This window comes from Amblyomma mixtum, chromosome 1 (assembly GCF_055824585.1).
Source record: "Amblyomma mixtum isolate Tamu chromosome 1, ASM5582458v1, whole genome shotgun sequence".
In the NCBI taxonomy this organism is placed as follows: domain Eukaryota; kingdom Metazoa; phylum Arthropoda; class Arachnida; order Ixodida; family Ixodidae; genus Amblyomma; species Amblyomma mixtum.
This window is the reverse complement of record NC_143012.1, coordinates 106,784,768-106,802,348: the sequence shown is the minus strand read 5'-3', so window position 1 is coordinate 106,802,348 and position 17,581 is coordinate 106,784,768. Positions and strand designations below refer to the sequence as shown.

Here is a 17,581-nt window from a genome sequence, read left to right as displayed (position 1 = left end):
ATTCAAACTTCTCAGATTGCTCTCATTAGTTGATCACCGGCCATGTGCAATAATTTATTTTCAACACTGCCCCTATTTCGTGCTTACAACATTTCTTGTTATACTCTACACTTTTCCCAGCTAGCATAATCAACTGCCCTTCTAGTGTGTCGTGTCGGGGCACACTTTGCCAGTGGTTAACTGCCGATTGAAAGTGTTTTTTTTTTGTGTGTGTGTTTTTGCAAGGGGGAAGGGGGCAACAGTGCAGCTGGGAGATGATCTTTGATTGCCATGCTGGCTAGAAGTGCAGTTTTCAAATCTGAGGGTGAATTTTAAGGGGCACCTCCTTGTTTGTTATAAAACCAAGTGGTGCGGCCACGGTTGTTCGTTTTATATGACATGCAATGCCATAGCCCTAATACATTTTTTTGACGGTAGTTCTAACTTTGTTGGTAATAAGCGAGCATTTGTTTTAACTGTGGATGTTATAAGTGGGCTCAATTGTATGCTGTTTAAACATACTTTCATTACAAAAACTACCAGTAAAATCTATCGAGAACATTTACAGCGTTTCTAGTGGAGTGTTTTTTAGCCTGCAAATGCAAGGTTGTAAAAGCAACAAACCAGCAGCTAAGCTGCAATTCCGTAGCCATCTTCCTTGCCTTCATCTACATGCCTGTTAGATTCATTCTTTTTTTTTAAGCTCTATCCCTACAACTGCAGCTTTGTAATTAACGCTAGTGATACTTTACGGGATGCCTCTCTTAAGACATAGATCTTGATGACTAGAAAAGATACAAGGAATACTGAATTGCAATTCTATGCCATGTCCACCAACGGCTTTTACATGCGGGTAATGAAAACCTTGTGAGAGGTTGGTGTTCTGCTGTGGTGAGCTGCAGTCACCAGAGGACAACACTTCCGTCAGTGTTTCACACTGGCATACATAACCATCATGGTCTCCATTTTAAGCACAAGCAACTTTCTCCATCTTTCTGAGTTCTACTGGATGGCATGAATTTTTTCTGCTGCAGGCACGGTTCATATCAGTGCTGTCATCAGTGCTATTACATCTGGTATTAGTTGTCTGAGGCAGAGCCACAAAACAGTTCCACCAAGCAATGGGTCCTTTAGGTTCTTATCAATTCTTTTACCCGAACTTATTTCTACAAGCATATTTATTACCAAATTAGGAACAAAATACTTCATGCTCTGACACCACCATTGCTATGGTAGATGCATGGTAGGCATGACTTGTTAGTGCAGTTTAGTAAAGTGCTTTTCCTTTAAGTGATTCCAAATTTTGCATTTCTGCACACCATGCAATAAATGTGATAGCACTGAACATCATCAGCAATAAAGTGCAAGAACCTAATATGAAATCAAATCTTTTGCAAGACAGACTTCTGGGTCACTGCCAAAAAGGGGTCAAGGTTGACATGTCTGGTTGTGATCACCTCGAAATTTTCCAAGTGGGCGACGCGTCTCCTTAGGCGGTTATTGCATATTCTCAGCAGCAGCTGCCTAACTTCACTGCTACACTTTATATAAACAACCCAGACAACACACCTACATCCTAAGGACGTCCTTGGGAAGTCCGCGGCAGGACTTTACGCACATCCCGCGGATGTCCCGAAAAAATCCTGAAAACATCCGAAGTGAAACGCCGAAAGAAGTCCTTCGGATGTCTGACAAGTACATTTTTGGGACCTTCGCAGGACTGCAACAGGACGTTACTATTTTAATTTTTTCCTTGGCCAGGACCCAATATAACCTCGTGTCCTTTTCAAAAGTGTCGCTACTGGTCACGCATGACTGACCAAAATACCAAAAGCAGAAGCAGTGCCTCATAGCCGCAACAGAACCAGCTTCCGCTTCTGGCATTTCGGCCAACTGCCTATGGCCGAGAGCGATGCTATAGTAAAAACGACACAAAGTTAGAACACAGGCCTGGATTATGCTGCAGAGTGATTTAAAACACAAAGCTTTGGCTAAAATAGTTTTATTCAAATATATGGGGCATGCTGATGATCAGGCCGAATGCTGATTCACAGCTGAATTTTATTTTTTAATAACAGAACATGAAACAGAACTCACATAAAGGAAGCACTAACACAGCTTTAACAGCTCCTCTCAGCCATTTCTCGTTATTAAGAGCAAGTTCATGGATGGTGTGCACATAGACCTTGCTTCGCAATGTGTGTAATAGGTTTCATTAATTATGTTTAGCTTGTCAGGTTAGTATGAGCCAACATTATCACATTTTCAAACTTGAAGCAGTAGGATTCCGATACAATAGGTAGCCAAGCCAACCCCAGATGCAGAGTTGCAAAATAGAGAGATGCAAAATAACTATACGGCTAAAACAGCAGTCATATAAGTCATGTAAGGTCTAAACAGGCTTCGGGATGATTATCTTGGTCAGAACAAAAAATATTAATTGCACTGCAAAGGGCATGACATTAAAACAAACAGTAGCGGCATACTGTAAGGCATGAATATTATATGACTGTCTCATAAATAATGAACGCAACAAAACACAAATATGCCACTCAGTGCCTCATTGGTCAGATGGTGCTCGGCTGCTGACCCAAAAGACGCGGGTTTGATCCCAGCCATTGCAGTCCCATTTCGAAGGAGGTGAGAAGTTGAGAGGCCAGTGTACTGTGCGATGTCAGTGCATGCTAGAGGACTCCAGGTAGTCGAAATTATCTGGAGCCCTCCACTATGGCATACCTTATAGCCTGGGTCGCTTTGGGATGTAAAACGCCAAAAACCAAACTAAAAACACAAATGCAACTTTTTTTTACTGAAACAACAATACAAGCATACGCAGCAGAGGTGAAAAAAATCTCTATCACACTGCACGTAGCATAGCTAAAATGAAGAAAATTATGTGACTGCAATAAGGCAACTATTGTCTTATTTAGAATAATCAATGTTCTTAAAACACAAATGACCCTTTCTTGCTATAACAGCAATACAACCCAACTACACAGATTACAAATTAAAATAATAACATAAGCACTATCTGTAAGGATCAAATTTCAGCAAGCATGCAACTAGAGATAAAAGCAGGCATATAGCTGTGCATAAGTAGTAGGTGGCCTTCACGGCAATTAGCATGGTCAGAAGATAAACATTTCAGTCAAGCTGCATGTGGAATGACAGGTTGTCTGACTGCTACAAGGTACAGGAACCGTACTTGTCTCATTCAAAACAATAAAGATTATTAAATCACAAATGAGCCTTTTTTTCGCTATAACAGCAATACATGCACACAGATCAAAGGTTGAAATATTGACACAAGCACAACCATTCAGAATCACATTTCAGCAAGCACAGGACTAGAAATAAAAAGCACGTTTAAGTGTGCATAAGGAGTAGATGGGCTTTAAGGCAACTAGCACGGCCAGAAGAAAAAAATCTAAAACACGCTGCATATAGTATGACATTAACATTAACAAGTTATAAGACTGCTACAAGCCACAGGAACTATGGTCGTCTCTTACATAGACAATAAAAGTCATTAAAATCCACATATCCTCTTTTTTTTTGCTGGAACAGCAATACAAACGCACTACGGGGGTGAAAATTAACTCTAGTAGTAGCAGTCAGGAACAAATGTACACAAGCGTAGTGGGACTAGAGACCATAACAGCAAGTATAGCTCGATACAAGCAAATTTCAAATGGGCAACAAAATCCCCAGCTTGGTCAGAGAAAAAGAAATTGTTCATGCACAAAGCATCGCATTTCTAGACACTTAAGTATACTACAACTGCTAGGTATCAATAAAGTGACACGTTCAAGATATTGCTCGGCTTCTCATTCTAGGCAGTCTTCTTTTCGGTTCTGCTATAGTTTCACCGAAAAGAAGAGTCGTGTATACATGTAAAGCAGAAATCCTGCCACCTGGGCCAATGCTGAAATAGGCTGCCTTGCTGGAAGGAAGACAAAAAAAACCCAATACATATAGACACTTCTTTCAGTTCACCTTTTTTTAATCACTGACTGCATTTGAAAAAAAAAAAAAAACTTGCAGCACAATATACAAATGGCAGCACCTTCACATGGTGTTGGCACCAAATGGTACTTGCGGCAAGGAATTAATCCTTGCACAAGTAAATGTACATACTTCCAGGAGTAAAACCACCACAAACAGACGGCCAAGTAAAGAGAGGTGCGTGAAGACTTCCATGATTCTACATTCCATGATTCTACCTAACTACACAGGCTGATATGCAGAAGTTTTCACGGTATCTATTGAAATAATCTACTGAATTCTGTGCTCTCTCAAAATCAATCATCTCTCAGCACAGTGTCACAGGAAAAATATCAACAGTTTGGAATGAAAAATCCTCAACCCAAGATAAAAAATCAATAAAAAATGTAGCACACTACCAACACACTCACCATTGTTTTCTCAGGAGCACAGCTTTGTTCCCCAGTTTTCTTGCGCATTACCCGTTCAGTTGCATGCCGAAACCATGACATGGCTGCCTTTTCGATTTCTTTCAGCGTAGTTTGCTGTGCCTGAGTTGAGGTCTGCTGGTCGGTTAGGCAACCTATATACAAATGAGAGGGTATATGTTATGTATTTTTTATAGAAAAATATATCTCACCTCTAAAAATTTTTTTACCCAAACTTTACTGCATTTCTTTAATTTTGAACCAGCAGGCAAAGGGCATGGGCTTGAGTAACAAAGGATGGCATATTTCTACACATCTTATTACCAATTCCATTGCTCGACCATGCCTTCTGTGCAGGCAGTATGAAAACAGTCCCAAATGCACACTATGAAAGCTGTAATTCTAGCTTGTTCTAACCTGTGGTAACATTCATGGCACTGCAGCCATGAGCCAATGAACCAGATGACAACAAAAATCCATGTGGGTAGTTGTGAACTGCGTGAATGTGCAGATCTGAAAATAAACAATGAAAATTTGGCATTTTTTTTTTTCGAAGCAAATATCACTGGTCTTGACGCAATCCTACCAAGAGCTACAAATTCAATTATATGCACTTAATGTAGATATTGATTCTGTGATCTTATTTATATTCGAAGTCTTAAAGGGATACAGACACAGTGTTTTGAGGTGTTCATTTTTCTGCTTTTAATGAGACGTAAAAGCCTTTTAATCATGGAAATGAGCTTAAATATCTAGTCCACAGTGTGAACAGTTAAACTGTTTTATATGAGTACTTTTGGTCTCTGTCAGGTCAATGCCAGTGCTGGAGTCCATTATGGCATCATGTGATGGTTAGGACTTACCCCACGTGTTGCTAGTGACTCTGCCAACCAGTCCATATATAGATGATAGATGTCAGCATTGGCTAACAGCTCCTCTGCAAATGATTTTTGGCATGTGGAATCAGCGAAATCAGAGAATTTGGAATAGTAAAACCCTTTGTGCCCACGACACAGATCGGATCACTTATTTGAGTTTAAAATTTTACACCTGTGCTCCTTTAAGATTTGAAATAGCTTCCTCCAAATAATACTTACTGCACATGATTTTGCATATATTCAGCTCACAGAGCCTGTTCTTCCCTTGGCACCATACCAGCTGTAGCTAGAAGCCAGTTCAGATGTTAGAATACTTCGCAGAATGTGAGATGTCTTTCCTCTTGCAGTGTCTCCATCTTGCACAGTCATGTGATTTCTCTAGATCAAAACAGAATTAGGTTCGAAATCAGACCAAGAAAATAAAATCAGGATTTCTAAAGTTAACAGTGGGGAACTCTATTGCTATAGTCAGTTTTAATCATATTGAAGGCAGCTGGCATGCTGTTGTCAGGTATCCCTAGGCAGTACAATTAAACATGCATATACCCTCCATTATGAGCCGTCCATATGACACAGGGGCAGATTTGGCCTTCGCCAGCAAAAAATTCATATGTAAAAACATGCATGACCTCATTTTTTGGATGCAAAAGGCCCAAACAACACATATAGTTCAAATGAAATTGCAATAGTTGTCTTCAATACTATATATATCGAGGTTACAAACCAATAAAAGAAAATCTATGCGCATGCAACAGTTATAAACAGAATACAAAATTAAAACAGCCCCGGCCCGGCTCAGTGGTTACTGCGCTCGGCTGCTGTCCCGAAAGGTGCGGGTTTGATCCACGCCGCGGCGGCCGAATTTCGTTGGAGGTGAAATTCTAGAGGCTCGTGTACTGTGCGATGTCAGTGCCCGTTAAAGAACCCCAGGTGGTAGAAATTTCCGGAGCCCTTCACTACGGTGTCCCTCTGAGCCCGAGTTGCTTTGGGACGTTCAACCCAAACAAATCAATAAACCAAATCAAAATTAGAACAGGAACTTTAGGCGCATATTCAGTCGAATGTTGAAGGCACGGAACATGCGACGAGCTAGGATCTAGTTGCTCTTGCGACTTTGCAGCAGCACACGGATCAGGAAGGGTCGTATGCAACACCATCGCCAGCAGCCGACGCTATTAGCATCACGACGTGCCTCTCGGCGTGTACGCCTGTAAGCAGTACTCCTCGGCACCGTAGCCATTATGCTGTCACCAGATTAATATACTGGCCCCCAGTAAGCTTCTGCTCATGTTAAGCCAGCATCAGTCACTGAACTTTAATACCGCCGCTAAAATTACTTCAAAAGCTAGAAATCACGCTACACGGCTCACACACCAGGCGAGGACTACCGACTGCCACTTATACTTTCACTTGCCGCATGTGCCATCCGTGTTTCCCGCTGCTGGAACCTTGCTGAACACGTAAAAAAAATTACACTCCTTACGCAACCAACATGCAGTAGGAGCGTCAATAATTACCTGAAATTTTGGTCCAAAAAACGGAAAACTGGCTAATACACGCCTCAAACCATTTTCCTCCATGCCTGGATGGATGGATGGATGATAGTGGCTTTACCCTTTGTACCGGGCGGTAGCTTTCGCCACCTAGCCTATACTTCCCCCATTGTTAATTTAATTTTCTTTTCCCTTTCGCTCTTACAATATCTAATCTGTCTATCCCTTTACCCTCGAAATTCACGCCTCCCTTGATTTCCGCCACCAATCCTCCAACCTCCCCTTCGTCAATGTCACGCTTTTCCCATCCACTCGCCCGTCCTCCCCAGTAAATCCCAGCGCTATCTCTATGGTCGTTGCTGTCCCCTCTGGGAGGGCTGGGCGGAGTTCTGCGCACCTCAGAACCAAGTGTTCTATGGTCTCCGTTTCCGTTTTACATGCAGAGCACAAAATATCCACTTCTTCAAATTTGGACCTATACGTTTTTGTTCTCAGAGTCCCTGTCCTAGCCTCAAAAAGCAGTGAACTGCCCCGCGAATTATCGAATAATCGCTCTTTTTTGATGTCCTGTTTTCGTGTCCTATATATGCCTAGCGCCGATTTTTCCTGCATTCTTTCTTTCCACATCTTTCTTTCCGACTCCTTTACCTCCACTTTCACGTTAGTCTTTTGTTGCGTCCCATCCCTCACCCGTAAATACTTCGTTCTTAGCTTTCGGGTTCTATTAGTCCATTTTGTGTTAATACTTTTCATGTACAGATACTTGTACACCTTTTTTGCCCACCTTGTTTCCTCCATTTGAGTTAGTCTCTGATCATATTTCAGTTTGCTGATGGCCTCCCGAACCTCGAACGACGCCCAACCCATATCTCCCTGGACTCCCTCATTCGGAGTGTTCCCATGGGCTCCCAAGGCTAGTCTTCCTACACTTCTTTGTCTGACCTCTAGCCCTGACTGTACCTCTGATTTCATGCACAGGACTGCATTTCCAAATGTGAGGCCCGGTACCATGATTCCCTTCCATACCCCTCTAACCACCTCAAACCTTCAGTAGTGCGATGACGATGGTGGTGTCATTGAGCTAATGAGCAAAGATCATTTTTAAGCAACATGCACCTAAGACAAAAATAAAACTGTGATCTTAAATAAACAAAACCCAAAAAATAAACAAACCCCAAAAATAAACAAACCCTAAAAAAGGGATGTGTGTTATTAATTTTCATGATCACTGCTCTAAGAGCACGAAAAAGTTGCCAGTTGTTGTTGCTGTGGTGTCACTGTCATCGTCAGTGGCTGTTGTGGTCGGAAGGCGGGAATACAATTTTGCGTCAAGGTGGTTATGTTGTGAGCTTGGAGGAGAAGAGTGTAAGCTCACCCTCGATAGCTATAACAAAACGGGAATTAGACTATTTGAGCCAGGTTCAGTTAGAGTAATTAGGTCGCCCTTCCCTAATTTCGAAGTTTTAAAGTTTAGGGTTTCTGTATTCAGCTAATGGCCCTTTTGGAATTGCTTATTTTCGTCCTGCTTTTAACGGTTTTTTGGCTCTTTCAAAAAATAAGTACTGGGTTGTGTATTACTTTGTGACATCTTGCGCTTATACATCGCATGGATTATTGTTTACTTGTTCTAAACAGCTGTATCAAGCCCGCTTGCCAAAGACGTCGGAAAAGGACAGTGGAGCGTGCCACTCGAGCGCTCATGAGAATTGTATGGCCATCTGCACGATTCAGACCCTCTGAATATAAACACTTCCTTATAACAACCGATCTGCGACTGTTTTCGGGATGATCCCACCGCGGCTTTTATACGGACGTCATGTCCGTATAACGTTCGAGCCGCGACTGTTCCCGGGATAATCCCAGTGCGGACTTCATACGGATGTCCCAGGGACGTCCTGTTAGGGATGTGGGACGTGCGTACATTTTTGGGACGTCCTACGGATCTTTGGTGTTGTCTGGGAAGATGCTAGGGGCGCAGACAAACAGCTCAAACAAGTGCTTCAGTGTGTGCCTATGCACCTGTACAAGATTTCAAACAGTGTTAATTGGAATATACTGGCAGCAATATACCAAAGCAATTGCAGTTGATAAAAAGAAATGAAGTGAATGCAGCAGACAGAAGAAGCAAGAAACCCAAAAATTTGAGAGTAATGCAAGGAATTTAGTAATGATCGCAAAAAATAACTCAGCACTTGGCATCTGTAAATACATCTGAACACCTTTACAACAAATGCATACACAAAATGACTTTTCTAACGAAGGATTTCTGACGTCCGGGCTGAATTCCTGTCTTTCATATGTACTGTGAATATCTTTATAGTGAACACCGCTACAACAAATCTACCTGTACAATGAAGAAATTCAGCTATCCCTGATGGCTGATTTATTGCTTTACAATCAGCATACACAGCAATGCTGCCAATGGCCTAGTCGACACCTCAAAAGACTACGCACTTCACAGAAGCCATGGTAACAGCCACACCAACAGAAAGAAAAAAGATGCGCAGAGCGCCAAATGGCAGAACTTTCTGACCACAGTACTAGCGTTACTACCAGCAAAAAAAGCAAAACCAGAAACTTCGATCTTCATGCTCCCTCTTGGTGCTGGTGCTAAGTAAGCTAGTGAGCTGTAGGGAACAAGTGAGCTAGTGAGGACATCCACTGCCTAGCGGCACGCATCTCGCAGCCAGTACATACCGAGTGGGTCCGATGGACCTGCTCAGTTCTCAAAGCCCACCTGATGATCCCAGGGTCATCAATGCCTCGGCTATTAATATGGACGACACTACCATTTTTTTTTTGTCAAGAAAGGGACACCTCTTGTGCCAAAAACGTGGTCTCATCCTGTGCGGTAATCCTCCTCCGCAGAGGAGGTTGTGCTTCGGAGGATCTGGGTCGGGGCTGCCCTCACTACAGCTGTGACTCGGAAATGGCCTGTTTCGAGATCTCCTTCCTTGACTTGGGTGTCCAATATGTGAATGCAAAGACATTGAAGCCAACACTCATCACTTGCTGTGGGACTGCCCAGCACTGATGTCTACAAGAATGTGGCTCCTAACAGCATAGGTCGGCACGCTCACTCATGAGTGCACTCATATCGCTTCACACTTACATGTGTGAGTGCGAGTGAGTGGATGCGAGTGTAGGTGGTCATGAGTGTGAGTGAGTGGTTGCGAGTGCTAGTGAATGGATGTGAGTGTGGGTGGTCATGAGTGCGAGTGAAAGGATGTGAGTGTGAGAGATACGAGTGGTGATAGGACATGGGTGAGTGGTTGTGAGTGGCGGCAAACTTCAAGCGACAGTGAAGTTTGTCACATGTGCTTAGCTATTTTCATGTTGACAGTTGAGGGAAGTAAATGTTCACTGCTGTGAGGGCCCTCGAGGCAGCATAAGGCATCATGGCGGTGTCGATTTACTACCGAAGCACAGGATTACGCTGTCGCGCAAATGGCAACCTTTCGTTGCTGTTCACCTTACTAGTTCACCGTTGACATGAGTGCAGGCCAAATTCACGGGTGCAGTTTTGTCAGATCCTTTGATCGAATTTCGCACTGCCACTGCTGGAAAGGCAGATCTCTCTTTACACACCTCCTATAAGGCTCGAGCTCATATACACCCATGGATGCGGAACCCATGAATGCAGGATTAAATACGAAAATTTTCAATGCAAATAATTTCAGCAGGTAAGCATGGCGACTCATAATGTCAACTCTCCTCCTTTTCTACCAAGTTCTCAGAAGCTTAGAAGAGTGCTTCGAGTCACCGTTCTGTTTTAACTCTTATCTAAAGCCTAGAATACTGTGTGCCTATGGAACCACAATCTTTTCAACAATAAACTATTAGACCTTTTTGTTCATTACACCTTGAACTGACATCGCAGAGTACGCAGGCGCCTCTCGCGTTTCACCTCCATCGAAACACCGCCAGATTCAAACCCGGGCACACCGAAAAAATAGCCGAGCACCCTAAACACTGAGCCACCGCAGTGGGTAGTGCTACTTTTACCTTTGTAAGCGTTTGTTGTCTGCGACGGCAGGTATTAAATAAAACCCTTCACAATGGGTCAGTGGTGAAATGAACAAAAAAAAAGGCCTCTGTGGCTGTGGAGTTCGGCTGCCGACCCAAGGTTGCAGGTTTGATCCTTGCCTCGAGGGCCACATTTCGATGGAGGCAAAATGCAAAACCGTGCGTGCGCTGTCGCATGTTGAAAAAAATTAGCAGTGCTCCGACTGTTCTAAATCTAGTTTGAGCGAAAGTTCCATTACCCTTGGCTACGCTTGGTTAGACGTGCAGGCGTTTCAGGCACATTGTCAGCTGCGCTCTCACCCATGGCGAAACTGCATGAAAAAGTGACGTCGGCTCCTTAAGCGAATTCCGAGCCACGTTTTTGAAGACACTGAGCTATAAAGGCTCAAGATATATAACGTGAGTCACATCGAAAAGGCGATTTAAATAAAATATGTTTGGTAAGCTGTGGATGTTATGGAGAGCCAGTGCTGCCCCGAGGCTCTCGTTGGGTGGGGGATGCGCGGTGGAGATGCTCTCTCATATTCTCGTAGGAAAGGGGGGGGGGGGGTGACTGGCAAGTCAGTTTCGGGGCGATGGAAAGGTGTCTGTATATAGGCGACAGAACATGACAGCTTCGTTTCTCAATAGCACGCAGGAACGTAGAGACCACATGCAGCGATCATGTCGGCGCCCGCATAAGTGCACTGCGTATACGAAAAATTCCCGACTGACTCGACTTTCAGGAAGACCAAGTATTCATGCGACGAGGTCTCCGAAATTGCTCAAGCTGGAGGGTTTTGTAGGTAAAGTCCACCGCCTTTTCGCCTTTTACCTCATCAGACATATTATAGCGTACACATAGCCGATTTACGTTAATTTAGAGTTAATTTCATTCCATGGCTCTTGCCGTAAATTTGTCTTTTTACCTAAAGTGTGTAAAGTGAGAACATCTCGCATTAAACAAATTTTTGCATTTGTTATTTTATATATCGATGTGCCAGAAAAAAGTAAACAGCATAACAAGCTTGATATATTAAATCTTCTCTACGTTCTAAAATTTTTTAAAATCCTGAACTCGTTAGAACCGGTTCAAATAAATTAAATAAATTGGTTTTTTGAGGAAAGGAAATGGCGCAGTATCTGTCTCGCATATATCGGCGGACACCTGAACCGCGCCGTAAGGGAAAGGAGGAAGGTGGGAGTGCAAGAAGAAAGGGAGAAAGAGGTGCCGTAGTGGAGGTCTCCGGTATAATTTCGACCACCTGGGGATCTTTAACGTGCACTGACATCGCACAGCACACGGGCGCCTCTTGCGTTTCGCCTCCATTGAAACGCGGCCGCCGCGGTCAGGTTCGAACCCGGGTACTCCGGCTCGGTAGACGGGCGCCTTACCACTGAGCCACCGCGGCGGGTTTAGAACCGGTTCAATACGGTCTGAACCGGAACGGAATGTCGCTCTGTAGCCGAACCCACAACTGAACCCGAACCTGAACCGAACCCGAAAAAATTCCGGTTCGACACCCTGCTGAAAACTACACCTTGTGGTATTTAAAAAGGCATTTTGGTTACATGTTGTTTTCCATCATCTTTTTTGTGGGCATGTATTTTTTTATAACAAAAATGTTCAAGTTCTGTATATTTTTAATCAGTTTTAATTGAAAGTTTTGTCACAAAGAATGCTTTTGTAGCGCACTCAAGCCTAGTCGTCACAGGTTTTTGTTGTGATCACTTTTGAACCTTCTTTTTCAAAGTACTGAGCTTCATCATGGTGACAGTGCCTACATAGTAGATGAGAAGGAGGAAGTTTCACAGCAACAAGCCAGATTGTCGAAGTGCTGGCTTCTCAAAAACAGTGTGGCTACAACCGAGCCCTCAGCGAAGGCAATCCGGAGGCCTACTACCACAGAAACAGCCTGCCAACTGCTGTTCTACAAGCAGCTAGGCCAGCTGTATGTGTGGCTTTATCACTGCCAGGTCATCTAAGAAAGTGATTCCACTGCAGGACACTCAAAACCACCAAATAACGGAATCAGCTGATTTGATACCACTGTCCTAAGACAACAAACAACATTTCTTAGGACTGACAGGTTGAAAACTGCAACTTGCAGTGATGTAATATATCTATGGCGATGATACAGCAGAAAGTGCAGTTTTAAATACACATAGCATCCAATCAACTGTACTCCGTGAAGTGCGTCTCAACCGGCTTGTCAAGTAGCGTGTTGCCTTGCTGCTGCCAAGGAGCTGGTTGCTGAGTTCTGAAGTTCCTCCGAGAGCAAGAAACGTGGGAGAGAATAAACACGAAGGCTTCGGAGGAGATGCCAATAAAGTCAACAAGTGCATGTACTCTGCTGGTGCATCCTCAACTGCTGCAGTATATGTGCAAACATAAAATTGCATTTTTCTCAAAATCACCCTTTTCAAAATTTTTGAACCTTTCTCAATAACTAACCGACCGACTAAACTGAAATTTTCTCGGATTGTAATAAACTCCCTTGCAAATAGTTGGAACAAAATAGCAAAGAGTGGAACTGTGCATATGACAATAGACACCTTTAGCATACCGTCTACCGTGTTACCGTTACCGGTACCGGAGTACCGTGAGCCCGCGCGCAGCCAATGCGCATGCGCAAATCGCCTTGACGGCGCCAGATGGCGCCACGTCCCCGTCGACTGCGCGCGCGCGGGGAGCATCGGGACCAATCAGCGTGGGCTCAGCGGAGGTGGGCGGGCACCCGGTACTCCGGTAACGGTAACGGTAACACGGTACACGGTATGCTAAAGGTGTCTATTAGTAAGAATGGGTAATAGGATGGAAATTTCCAGCACTGAATAAATAATTTGCAATGGATTTTCTTTTGTCCTGCGGCTTCCATTCCAGGCTGCCGAACGAAGGTTCTGTCGCCATAGGTGTGTATGAAATCAAATGACGTATACAAAAACTGCAATATATTCACTGCTTTGTATAATTTAATTCCTGTAAACTTATGCTAAGCTGCTTAAGAAGCCAGAATGACAGCAACTGGAGAAGGAGCAGTTTTTGTGGGCCTTACGTGATCTTATACTCACTTGTGACGTTGCAACCATTGTTCGGCAACCTGAAACCAATACAGAAACTGTGTGGCAAGGGAAATTCAATTACAAATTATTTACTGAGCGTAGGCAAATTTCGTGCAGTGATTCATGTTTACTGATGCCTTACACAAGTCCAAAGCACAAATACAGTAAGAAAAATTTGATGTGATGTGTGTATCAAGGCCATCCACGAATAAATCACTCAAGACATGAGTTGGAATTTTTATGATGACCAGGTTAGGAACAAACGCTTTCATATTAGCAATGGTTCAGCACTGAGCACAAGAAAACTGTTCACCAAATAAGGTGGCGAACCATCTCGTACTGAAAATAGCACCAGGGCTGTTTTTCACTAGGAGGACTGAATGGTTACACCTGCCTCAATTTGAAGTAACCTCTTCGAGCACTTTGGCGGAATTGCTGACAGCATGACATGTGAACAGTGAAAATTTTCAATCCTTTTTTTTAATGTGAGAGGCCTGTCATTCACAATGGCATCGAGACAGAGGAGCCATTGTAGTGTTCACTTGCCACATTTAAACAACGCAGGAAATGAGCTTCTTGAACAGCCTCAGTACAATCACTGATGTCATTCAACGCCAATGCTCTAGCTGAACGCAGCCACAGTGTTGGCCAAGACGCACACAGCTTTGCGCGAACACCTTACTCGGTTGGGCCTTTCTCTGCTTTGATTGCCACATTTTACTGTAACATTAGTATGGCTGTTCGGCATCGGAAAGTCCGGCTTCACAGCGGAAAATGATCGGTAACCTGCTACTTCTGCTCACCTCAACTAGCAAATGACACCAGCGTCCTCATTGACTGCTTCACAGTGTAAATAAAGTCGGCAATGTGCGCTCGGACTTTAGGCTGGTTTTTCTAGCAGTGTCGGGCTGGTCCCAGTAACCTGCCAAGTCCAGACTGCAGGCCTGTTAATACTGCTTGTCAGCAGGTTTCTGAGCTGTGTGCAAATAAAAAAAAATGCATACAAATATACGGCAATGCAGGTCTCCCGAGCCCCTCAAAGACTTCCTTTCGCACGAACAGGCGTATTACAATTACCAGCTTCACGGGGGCTTCTTGTACCTGGTCTGCAGAGAGGAGATTAGCTGTTCTTTTCAAGTAACGAAAATCATTACCTTGCATATCTTATCGTCAACATCACCGGCTAGACAACTCGCTGCACAAGTTCACCGCAATCCGGCCATTCGTTGCCACAGGCTCCTCTTGCATCTGCTCATCAAAAGGTTCGCTGTAGCTGAATGCAGGCACGACTGTCAATTCGAGAAACCGAAGCGATGCGGACTGCAGGACTCGAAATGCTAAAGCAGCCGAAAGCAAAAACCGCCGAAAGAAGTCGCACGCTTTCGAATCCACGACGAATTTTAAAACTTTCTGCAACATTAGCGCAGGCCGCAGTAACGCCATCTGGTGTTGAAATGTGAAAATATTTTATGCGCTGTGATTCCCACTTAGCAAAGCAAAGCTAGTACCATTGCTAATGCAGTCCAGCCAGGGCCCATTTTTTTAGGTAACTTAAGCGAGCAATGTTTTTAATAACATCATGTGGAGTTATTTCGCACCTTTCTGCCAACCACCGAAACGGCTACATTTGACTATGACTGCCTTTGCTTGAACATCCAAATCAAGCCCATCCACAGTCGGCGGAGTCTTGTTTGAGTTAAAATCACTGATCTCCACTAGGGGAGCTGGATGCCGCATCGGGAGCATCGGGCGCCCGAAAGTGAAGCCACCGGAAGTAGGTGGCCTTGTCCCGGAAGTCAGCCTTTGGCAGTGCATGAAATCGGAGCTGAGCACGGTTTTTCAGTTCCAGTTTTGTTTTCCCACTTAGCATTTCTTCTTTTCGCCGTTCTCGTCTTTTTCCATGTCAATGCCCACCTTTTGCGCCGCCAACTGAGCGAGGAGACCAGCGAAGTCTTCGGGAAGGACGTTTCAAAAATAAGGGCCTATTGCATTTCAATGGGGCGACACTAGCAGACGACAGGACGTCGCTACACACAGCAAGTATGGAGCCTCGTCTACTCGGCTCGGTGTCGTCTCGTTTGCCTAGCTTCGCCAACTCTGCTCTTTACTGCGATGCTTGTTCCCACGCTCAAGCCCAAGTTATGCTATCAATGGGGGATAAATATAAGAAAGAATAGGTTGAAACATTCCGCAGGCAGCTTACTTTGCAGCGACCATTTTACCGAATTATATTTAGACCGAACCGGAGCGAGGGCTAGGCTACTATCTTGTGAGGTGTCGACGGTGTTCGGTTGGTTCATATTAGCGCCTCCAAAAGGTATGGTACTGCTTTTTCGACGGAGCTTGTCATGTACTGTTTCGTGTTGTTGCAAGTTAAGCCTGAATGGTCTTTAATTCGTGGTGCTTGGTGCAGTTGACTTCTAACAGCGCTTCTCACGCGCACTGCACCATTCGCCTTTCTTGTCAGTCGTTCCTCTCGCGCTGTGCCTTTTCTTTACAGCACGAAAATTCGGTTTTAAGGTCATCGTCATTCCACTACTTCTCCTTTACACTCGGAATACAAGAACCAGGCAAGAACATAGTGTTTAATGCACATACCCCTTTGCCGAGGCAGGGTGAGACCTGCATGCCTGTTTTCTTCACTTTCGCAGAAATTACAGGGTTCTGCACACAATGCTCACATTTCTCGCGTTTAGCTTGCTTGTTCCTTTCATATAACAGCAAACATCACACGAAAACAACGCAAAAAACTGGGAACGAAAGGGCAAAAGACACGACTTTTTGCATTGAAATACACAGCAGACACCCGACTTCCGGGACAAGCGGTCCAACTTCCGGTGGCTTCACTCGCGCTCGTCTCGGAAAGCGGGAATGCGGCATCCAGCCACCTAGTGGAGATCAGTGGTTAAAATCGAAAATAGAGGAAGTTTATCCCTCATTCGTTCTGCTTTTGGCACGAGGAGGCAAAGCGAATATCACGCGTGTTATTTAAAGGCAAAGAATATGCCTAAAAATCCAATAACGCTGACGAATTCTCACCGAAGCGGGTGACTTGGGCGCCGCCATCTTGACAAAGCTATTTTCCTAGCATAAGAGCACGCGCGCTAAATTCGAAAGAGAGCGTACGTAACGCGAACGTACATACGTAAAATCTAAATTCAGGCGTATACAAAGCAAACTTACAACGTTACAAACTTCATAAACGAAACCAGAACATGACCTCGCTCGTTTCTTTTTTTAAATCCAAAAAGTTTAAAAGCATTTAAACACGATCCGAAATCAAAACAGCCGTGTGCTGCTGTTGCATTTATAAATATACCGGGAGTTTCAGCGAACACTTTCAAAAAATTTTATAGATAGACTTTTTGGGGGAAATATGGCTTTTACGGCACAGTATTACCAGTGTTGGCGAACACCAGAAAACTGGTGAATCGTCGTGAGTAGTAAGCTAGTTAACGACTTTTCTTAACTAGCTCACCTAGGCGCCTAATTGCAGTTAGAGATTTATAGCTGGTCTTTAGTAACAGCCACATCAGTTTTTAGAAATCAGAAAACGCGATTACTCTTGGCACTGTGGCTGAACAAAATTTGGCTTTTTCGACTAGTTACATGCACTGTAGCAGTTGCTTTACCTCCATGCTTTCGAAAGCCCGTGGTATTTTCGCACGATGCAGCCAGATTTTGCCAAGTCACGACAGCGAGGGTAACCTCGATTTCGAAACTCTAAAAACTGATATAGCTATTACTGACG

The 17,581-nt window shown here is 44.0% G+C and overlaps 1 long non-coding RNA gene across 3 annotated transcripts; it reads right to left on the bottom strand.

The window, feature by feature from the left end:
• Positions 1-1,965: 1,965 nt before the first annotated feature.
• On the bottom strand, positions 1,966-6,840 carry LOC149367455 (uncharacterized). Of its 3 annotated transcripts, XR_016284871.1 has the most exons (6): positions 6,787-6,840; positions 5,489-6,721; positions 5,255-5,328; positions 4,809-4,904; positions 4,395-4,546; positions 1,966-3,922 (listed from the first exon to the last, which is right to left on the bottom strand). It is a non-coding gene; the product is annotated as an uncharacterized LOC149367455 (long non-coding RNA). The 3 variants fall into 3 exon arrangements; XR_016284870.1 differs by having other exon boundaries at positions 1,966-4,546; XR_016284873.1 differs by having other exon boundaries at positions 1,966-4,546; positions 5,489-5,647; positions 6,787-6,836.
• Between the last annotated feature and the right edge of the window lie 10,741 nt (positions 6,841-17,581).